Here is an 8,087-nt window from a genome sequence, read left to right as displayed (position 1 = left end):
CTTTACCTCAGTGAACTACTTTCCTGATCTATAAAATAAAGGGTTTGACTCCAAAGCATTTGAGTTTTCTTTAAACTCTTACTGGATTCCATAACTTTGTACTCAGAGAATCTGAGTCCAAATTCCATCACTGAAGCTTATTAGCTTTCGGACATTAGTTAAGGGACATTCTCCCTGGATCTTAGTCTCCACATCTATAGAATAAGTGGATTGACTGGATGGGCAGCTCTAAGTATGTGATCTTCTGTGATAATTTGGGGGGGGGTTAATGAATCAGTAAAAAAGACAAGGAAAATAAATATAAAATATTAACTACTTCAGTCCTGCCTAGAATGATCCAGATGCATTCATGTCTTTGTAAACATGAAGGGCTTTGATATCTGTAGAAAATATATAAACAAAAAATCACAATAGTTTGGAATTGAAGTATAATTTACATCTATCTCATTTATTTTCTCACAATAACCCTATGGATCAGATCCTACTGGTGTAATTATCCACATTTTATAGATTAGGCTCATAGATGGCAAATGATCTGTCTAATAACACAGTCAGTATATCTCAAGACTCAGGTCAAGCTCCTTCCTGATTACATTTGCATGCAATTCATGTCCATAGAAATCAACAAACTTTCAAACCATCTTTGATGTTATCAGGATGAAGAATTCTTTTTTCAAGAGCAAAATCAAACATTTTGTTTCTCAGTAAATAAGTCTATAATTATACATTTAAATCACAATGACAATGAGCATGGAAGTTTCCTGGACAAAATTGAGCATTTCAAATCTGTGGGTTTTTTCTTCTTCTTTTGTACATGAATAATTCCTTGTTCAGAAGTATTGATGCTAGCCCTGGAAATAGAGAACTACCCTTAGGAAACTTCTAACATGCTCCAAATTTCCCCAGGAGAGCCATTGGAGGAAATGAATCCTGAAAATGGGATTACCATGTGATGACCAACAGCTGCTCATTGTCAAAAACCATTACATTCATGTGTAATGGTTGGAGAAAGAGTGATTGACTATAAGGAGACAATCATCAGAGAAATGCCATTTGGGAGGGCAAAGAATCTCTAACTTAATTGCAATTCTGAAATAGAATAAATAGACTAGGCCCAGGAGGATTCAAGGACAAGCAACATGTCACTCGCAGTCATCGGTTTAAACCTAAATTCCGGGACAGAAATGATTCACAAAGTGCATAAAGCATTCCAGAAGGTACTACAGGCTATATCATTCCATGAGTCCCAATATTCAATAGCAAGACAAAAAGTCAGGATGACTAGTGATGGCTCAGGATGCAGTGGATGATCTTGACATCTTTGTTGTCCAAAGTATTTCATGATAGGATCATTGCCCATTTATAAACACCCAGACCAAGTGTTTCCTCAGACAGACTTGATGGTTTCAAGCTTCATTACCTACTTGAGACTTGGATCAGTTCCAGCCAAACTACACTACTGAAAGGTTGGTCTCCTCTAGACACATCAACCATCATTTTGTCTTTAAACATGATGACCTCCATACTTATAATGCTCTTTCTCCATCACTCTATTTATCTACATTCCATCTATCACTCAAGGTCCAGTTCACTGCAAAAACATTTTAGAAGCATAGAATTTTGAGGTGGAAGAGATTTTAGGCATCTTTTAGAAACAATGATGTCAATCTCAGTAGAAATGTGGGCTAATGGTCTATACATAAAGATCCTTGCCAATATATTGGTTTCATTTTAAATGTCATATTCTTTGTCTTATTATATTTGTATTTATTTTGTTAATTTTGTTATTTTGCATTTTAATTTGTTTTAGACCCCATGGAAAAATGGTTGGCCTTATGTCTGATAGCTCTGCTCTATTGATACTAGGCCTTCATTTGTAAGAAATGAATAACAATCTGACCTCACCCAAGCATCAACTGAATTTAAGGCAGAGTTGCAAAAAGTCATAATCCTCAATCTCTCTTCCAGAGTCCACAAAATCCAATAGCAAGACAAAAGTCAAGATGACTGGTGATGGCTCAGGATGCAGTGGATGATCTTGACATCTTTGTTGTCTGACCAAGCTCTAAGCACTCCTTACTGCCAGCTTCAACTTCCTTCATATCCATGTTCTCATCCACCCATTCCATTGGGGAAATGTTCACATGAATGGGCTAAACATCCCCCTTACTCATTGATGGGCCTATCAATTACCCTTAACCTGTACTAAGGTGTGGCTTTTGTGCATGCTAGAGTTTCGTGAAGGCACAGGTGAGTTGGGTGATAGACACCTAAGGTTTGTAAGGAGCCCTGAAAGGGCTCTCAGATTTATTATTGGCTCTTAGGAAGGGGAAATACCTTATTTAAACTTACAAAAGCAATTTCAACAACTTGGTGAGATCATCGGATTGAGATATATTTCTGACTAGTTGTTTAATCAATAGAGGCAGATAGTGATGCAGTAGATAAAGCTCTGATTATAATACTGGGCTTGGAGTCTGGAAGTCCAAAGTTCAAATCTGGTCTCAGACACTTACTAGTGGTGTGACCCTGGGCAAATCACTTTAGCCACTGATTGCCTCAGTTTCCCAATCTGAAAAAGAGGATAATAATAGCATCTACCTCTTGAGGTTGTTGTGAGGACAAAATGGGATCATACTCATAAAGTTCTTAGCTCAATATCAGTACTATATAAATGTTAATTTTCATTATTTAGTCTTACAATAACCATGTGAGATAGGAGCAATTATTAGTATCCCTGTTTTAAGGGCAGCTAGGTCTTCGAGTCTGGAGGATGGAAGTTCAAATCCAGCCTCAGACACTTGACACTTACTAGCTGTGTGACCTTGGGCAAGTCACTTAATCCTGATTACTTTGCATCCAGAACCACCTCCAGTCATCCTGATTCATATCTGTTCACTGGACCCAGGTGGTACTGGAGGAGCTTGTCATTCATGGCATAACCTCCCTGAATTTGTGATGTTCTTCAAAAATGAAGGACAACCATTATTATTATTTTAAGAAAACTGAGACTTCAATGAAGTAGTTTCACAATTAATAAAATTCTGAGGCCAAGAATCCCTAATTCCCAAACCCAGCACCACATCTCCTGCTCCATACATCCTCTATTTAGGATTTGAATTAAGGCACCAGATTCCTAATGTTAGACAGTTTAGTGGAGAGACAGTAATAATGGACTTGGAGTCAGAAGATTCCATTCAAAACCTGGATCAGCCAATTTCCTAGTTTTGTGACCTTATCCTGCTAACCTAGAATTATAGGCTCATATATTGAGTGCTAGAAGAAAATTCAGAAGCGATATAATCCAACCTCATCATTTTACAAATAAAGAAACTGAGGCTGGAATATGTTAGGTGCCTTGCCCAAGGTAACCCAGTTCATAAGAGGCAGAACCTCTGCAGAACCAAGATTGGAACCCAAGTCCCATGATTCTCAATCCTTCACACTTTCTCCTGGGGTCCCTTTCTTCTTCTAGGTCAAAAGTTCCCCAACTATAAAATCAGGGTCAATGCAAGCAGGATTAGACAACTGAGAGACAGTTTAGCTATATCACATTGTCAAAAATTTTAAATGTGCCATCCTGATGATTAGACCATTGAGAGACGAGTTAACTATACTGTGTTGCCACCAATTGTCAATAGAAAATTGATGCTAGAGTGTTGACAAGGGAGGGGACCATGTCCAAAAGACAAAGGACTCAGAGCTTTCAGACTATCACCAGAAGTCCTGTTTCCTACCAAATCAGATCATGGAATGAAAACAGTTCTGGAAAAGGCAGTGAGAAGAATGTCCTTGCACAACATTCCCCTCACTATAATAAATATATTGTGCAGGTCATGCCATCATTCATGATTCCATGGTCTTCCATTACAAAGGACAACAGCAATAAGGGTTCAACACAGAGGTTGATTGCTATGGTTCTTTGGATCTCTATAACTATCATCCATTGAATAGTATGATATAAACTTCTTGACTATCTGATTCTTACCTGAATTAAGATAGAATGACAAACTCATTCCTCCATGCTAAGCGTGGATGCCCCCAGAAACAATCTCCCCCACCCAATTCAGTTGCTTTGCAGGTATCTGAGTATATTTGACTCCTTCTTAATAACCAATTCAGAAATCCAAATCTAAGATGTATGTTCCTCTAAATTACATTTCTCTTGTGGAGGAGATTGGTTGGAGGGAGAAACTCCCTTTGCTGGTCAAAGGTAGAGGGAGAAGCTGATTTCAGGTTATAGAAGTAACAAAAACAGTGTGAAAAGATTGATTTTCCACTGCAAAATCTGTAAGGAAATGAATGATTTCCTCCTTCTAGCTCATCTTGAATATAGACATATGGATATGTCAGCTACATCCTGCTAGGATTGGGAAACACTCATCTCTAAGACAGATGTCATTTGTCTTTTTACAAACTGAAAGACTCAGGACAGCAATGTTCTTGGTTGATTAGCTCTAAAGGAAATAATTAAAGGGAATAGTGGAGTTGCCCTGTCAATACCTTCAAGACAGGACCACCAACATGTGGTTTCAAATGGAAATATTATGACTCTAAAGTAATTGGGGGGGAAAAGTCTTGTTCAGTTCCCTCTTACCAATATTCCAAAGAATGATTTCCAAAATCTTCAAGGAAAATAGGACATTCTTTTTGAACCAATTTGAAACAATATCCTTTGTTCAGAACTGGGATCATACCTTCTTGCCTCATCTAAGAAAGAATGGGAAGGGTAGAAGGAAGGAAAGAGGTAAAGAAGTGTTATCAGGACTTTGGAGTCATAAATTTGGTCATCTCTAGCCCTGCCTTCTAAGGGAAAAAATGCCTGTTTGACTCAAAATCAACTTTTTAGAATAGCTGTACCATAATTATAATTGCATTTTTAAAAACCCTAGATTTGGAGGCTGGAAAATAACCAACCCAAGCATCATTAACTAAATATATATTATATTCAATGTGTCTTAAAGATCTCAGTCAAAATAAAAAAAATAGACTCCCCTTTAAGGAGGACAACCAAGAGACCAAATTCATTGATGAGTTAGTAGGGTGTCTACCCCATGCATGGGAAAATGTTTCCCTGACTGGATGGAGGAGTGAGAACAATTTGTTCCACAGCCATGAAGCTGGTGCTGAGGACTACCTAGAGCTTGGTCAAATATCATAGATACCAAGGTCTTCCATTGCATCCCTGCTCATTGCCAGTCTTCACTTTTGTCTTGTCACTGAATTAGAATGACTCTGGAAGAAAGTAAGGAGGATGATTTTGTGTGACTCCACCTCACTTTAATGCAATTCACACAATTTCAGACATTAAATTATGATGTCTTTGGTATTCTTCCAAAATGGGGGATGAACCATGGTCTACTGGGGAGGGGTAGTGCTATAGCATGGAAAATGAGAAGTTTATATCTATGATGATTTGAGGAAGATTATTAACAATTAAGGAGATGGCATAAAAGATATGTTTTAAAGGAAGCTGGAGCTCTGAAGCTGCAACTCTCCACTAATGAATTGTGACCTTAGACAAAGTCACAGAATCATAGACTAGAAGGGTTGGAAGGTACTTTTATCTAGTTCACTTCTTGTTCATAAAAACTCCTTTTTATAATATGTTGGTCCTTTCATCTCTACTTGGAGTGGAAGGGAGTTGTCCTGGCAGCAAACCTAAATTGATCAGTTTGATTTTCTCCCCACAGCCCTGACATCATTGGCATCAACTACGATGCATCTATACCCTCCTTTACAGAGTTCTTTGCTCTCTCCTCATTCTCACCTCTTAGAAATCTATTATTCCTTTAAGTTTCAGTGAAAATCCACTTGCAAAGAAGAAAAGTCCTTCCTGATCTCCCCCTTCTAGTTGCTAGCCATCTGTTCCCTCAAATTACTTTATATCTATTGTGCATTCCAAATATATGCATGTCTCCTCCTAAGTAGTCTGTAAGATACGGCCCTTTTGTCAGCACCTTTCAGAGTACCTGTCACATAGTTTGTGCTTAGCAAATTCTCTTGAATTAATTGGGAGATTAAAAATCCCTTAGTTCCTTTCCTGATCTAAATTCTCTGCTTTTAGGATTTTCAGGAATTTCATTTTCTTTTTACAGTTTCTTCTTAATCCCACAGCCAAATGTTATCTTGCTATAATTGGGAAGTTGCTGGGGACATCCCATAACTTCATATTTTTAACACCTGGATAAGAAATACCTGGGGAGAGAAGAAAGAATTCATTACAATAATCAACACCTCATTAGTTTGTCATCCAAAATAGCCAGGTACAAGAGAACAAAATGATTTCAAGGAATTATTAACACACCTGACACTTTTAACCAGATTTCCTGAGGTCATCAGACCATAGACTTAGAATACACCTAAGAGGCTACTAAGGAAAAAACCCTTATTTTTCAGATGAATAAACTGAGGTTCAGATAATTGTCGTGACATGTCCAAGGTCACAAAAGTAATAAATAGCAAAATCAGAATTCAAATTCCAAGTCTATCATAGAGAATGTTTTCTACCGCACAGAAATTCATCACTCAACTCTGTCATTTACTGTTTATATGAATAGCGGTAAGGGAATTCATCTCTTAGAGTATCAATTTTCTCATCTGTCAAATAGGAAGAATTTCTATTAAAAAAGAATCAAATTTTCTATAAAAGATTTTGGTATCTGGAAAGCTATCAGGAAGGATCTTGACCTTTATTATAAAAAGCAGATATGTCCTTAATAGACATCTATGTTGGGTCTTTGAGTATTTCCTCTTTCTCAGGACATTGGTTTACACAATGCATATAGGCAGGATTATGGATCAAAGCCACATAGATTGAATGCTTGAAAGGAACCTTTAAGGCCAATAAAGTCCAACCCCCTCATTTTGTGAATGAAAAAACTGAGTTTGGAACTAGTTGGTGACAAGATCTGAACCATGGTTTTCCTGATTCTAAATACAAAACCCTATCCACTATACCATGTCTCTGCTCTGAATCTTCCCTTGTCTTCCATTCTTCTGTAGGCTGGAAGCTCAAGTCTCTTCTCTCCTGGTAATATGAGGGGCATGAGGCTCATCCTTTAACACCACTCCTATACTATACTCCTGTGTTCTCTGCCATCAAGAAACATTTTCTCCCTTCAGCTCCTTACACTGACAGCTCCTGCTGATACTGACCTTTTCACTTGCTTTTCCTTATGACTAGAATGTTCTCACTCCTCATTTCTGCCTCCTGGGTTCCTACAATGGCTCAGAATTTATCTTCTTCAAGATTCCTTTTTGGAGCTGCCCCCACCTGACCAACATCATAAACACTTCTAGTGCCTTCCTTCTGAGATGATCTCCCATTTACACGGTGTGTAGTAGTGGTGGTAGTAGTAAATGTACTGGTGGTGGTGGACAAAGAGATGAAGTATGGGAAATGTCATAAAAAAGAACCAGAATCCGAAGAAATAAGGACTAAGAAAATAGCATTAGGAGAAGGAAAGGATAAACGATAATTTCCCACATATGAATCACTGCCCGTGAATCTTTAGACAGATCGCATGAATTTTTTGTGGTAAAAGGAAAATTAAAGTTGAAGTCAAGAAAAAATGAGGATCTGGGGACTAAGAGAGAGCTCTTGCCCTGGATTCAAGAGGAACTGAGTTCTAATCTATACTCAGACACTTAACATTGACTAGCTGAGTGACCCTGGGCAGGTCATTTAATCCTGATTGTATCACCAAAAATATGTAGGTCTGAATCCCAAATCCAGTCCTTAGAACTTCATGATGCTGCTGAGTCAGTGACTCAACCTCATGAATCCTGTGTTCATTCAATCCTAAAATGGGAATAATGACTTGAATCACCAGATCTTACAAAATAAAGTGAGTTATTATACATGGTACACCTGATAATCTTTAAATGTTTTTAAATGGCTATTTTCACTATATAAATGTGAAACTTGATATGAGACCATTCAAATATCTATTAATCCATAGCTCCATGGGTCAGTGATATCTTTTCAAAGCAATTACAGACTGTCACTTCCTTCATGGCCATCACCAATGCTTGATATCATCCAACTCACAATTTTCCAGAGTAATATTCTTCATTGTCTCTAA

The 8,087-nt window shown here is 37.7% G+C and overlaps 1 long non-coding RNA gene across 1 annotated transcript; it reads right to left on the bottom strand.

The window, feature by feature from the left end:
• Nucleotides 1-757: 757 nt before the first annotated feature.
• Nucleotides 758-7,159, bottom strand: LOC141512762 (uncharacterized). Its single transcript, XR_012475597.1, has 3 exons — nucleotides 6,961-7,159; nucleotides 4,598-4,710; nucleotides 758-851 (listed from the first exon to the last, which is right to left on the bottom strand). It is a non-coding gene; the product is annotated as an uncharacterized LOC141512762 (long non-coding RNA).
• Nucleotides 7,160-8,087: the final 928 nt, after the last annotated feature.

This window comes from Macrotis lagotis, chromosome 1, assembly GCF_037893015.1.
Source record: "Macrotis lagotis isolate mMagLag1 chromosome 1, bilby.v1.9.chrom.fasta, whole genome shotgun sequence".
Taxonomy (NCBI): domain Eukaryota; kingdom Metazoa; phylum Chordata; class Mammalia; order Peramelemorphia; family Peramelidae; genus Macrotis; species Macrotis lagotis.
Note: the sequence above shows the minus strand (reverse complement) of the source record. Positions and strands in the feature narration are given on the sequence as shown.